This window comes from Embiotoca jacksoni, unplaced genomic scaffold (genome assembly GCF_022577435.1).
Source record: "Embiotoca jacksoni isolate LCO1_2020_lvr unplaced genomic scaffold, fEmbJac1.0.p SCAF_15, whole genome shotgun sequence".
In the NCBI taxonomy this organism is placed as follows: Eukaryota; Metazoa; Chordata; class Actinopteri; family Embiotocidae; genus Embiotoca; species Embiotoca jacksoni.
In genome coordinates this window covers 12,773,245-12,773,775 of record NW_027185285.1, presented here as the reverse complement: position 1 = coordinate 12,773,775, position 531 = coordinate 12,773,245, and the positions used below count along the sequence as shown (strand labels likewise).

At 41.2% G+C, this 531-nt stretch overlaps 1 protein-coding gene across 4 annotated transcripts in view; it reads left to right on the top strand.

Moving 5' to 3' along the window:
* Positions 1-172, top strand: part of clec16a (C-type lectin domain containing 16A) — a 41,324-nt gene extending 41,152 nt beyond the window's left edge. For all 4 annotated transcript variants that reach the window (XM_069149705.1, XM_069149702.1, XM_069149704.1 and 1 more), the window contains exon 23: positions 1-172. This exon is cut by the window's left edge. The gene's annotated coding sequence lies outside the window, so the exon portion shown is untranslated.
* Positions 173-531: the final 359 nt, after the last annotated feature.

The window sequence follows — 531 nt, the reverse complement described above, 5'->3', positions numbered from 1 at the left end:
AGCCTCCATTATTAAGTCTCTGATTGTAGAGTGTGTGTGTGTGTGTGTGTGTGTGTGTGTGTGTGTAATATGTTTGTATGCTCTGTAAATGCTTTGAGCTTTTAAACTTGTAATTATTGTTAATGAACTGAAACAGAGAAGTAAATAAAGAACTGCAATAAATTATTCTACTTAATAACTGAGTCTGCAGAGTGAGTTGTGTTGTTGTGTTTGCAGACACTGAGAAGGGATTCCGCTCATTCGCTCTCTCGGGCAGGATTTTTGTTTCCCCTTTTCACAGAATTACTGCACAAACCTCTGGTATTAACGGCAGATGAGGTTCTTGTCAGTGTTGAGCAAGAAAACCACAAGATATATTAGAAAAGGTCCGCCAATCCTCGGAACTCACTGCTGTGTACGCTCCCTTACTGAACGAGCGAAGGCTTTCGGTGATGTTTGACCAAATTTGGTATCTACACTCACACAGATGTTCCCTAAATGCACACTGCAGCGCACACAACTCTTGTGTGGCCAAACTGGTTTGAAAAGTCA